General features: G+C 67.2%; 1 protein-coding gene across 1 annotated transcript in view; it reads right to left on the minus strand.

Annotated features, from left to right (window-relative positions):
- The window catches only part of PCSK9 (proprotein convertase subtilisin/kexin type 9), a gene marked incomplete at its 5' end in the record, with an annotated part of 3,949 nt that overhangs the window by 1,284 nt on the left and 2,427 nt on the right, over positions 1–238 (minus strand).

Raw genomic sequence — 238 nt, forward strand, 5'->3', positions numbered from 1 at the left:
CGGGCCGGTGGTGTCAGGGGCCGGGTGGACACCCACAGCAGCACCCAGAGCCCACGCCATGGGCCAGCTGCCCAAGGAGGGCTGGTGGGTCTCCCCGCTACCCTCTGCATGCAAACAGCCACCCTCGGGCTTGGCTGTTCCCGGCACAGCTCAGGGAGGGACATGTCCTGCCAATGTGCCATGCTTTCCCCCAGGCATGTCTTTCCCTGGTGAGGGCAGAGCGCTGCCTGGCAACCAG

Source organism: Antrostomus carolinensis, unplaced genomic scaffold, assembly GCF_000700745.2.
Source record: "Antrostomus carolinensis isolate BGI_N321 unplaced genomic scaffold, ASM70074v2 scaffold9397, whole genome shotgun sequence".
Lineage (NCBI taxonomy): Eukaryota > Metazoa > Chordata > Aves > Caprimulgiformes > Caprimulgidae > Antrostomus > Antrostomus carolinensis.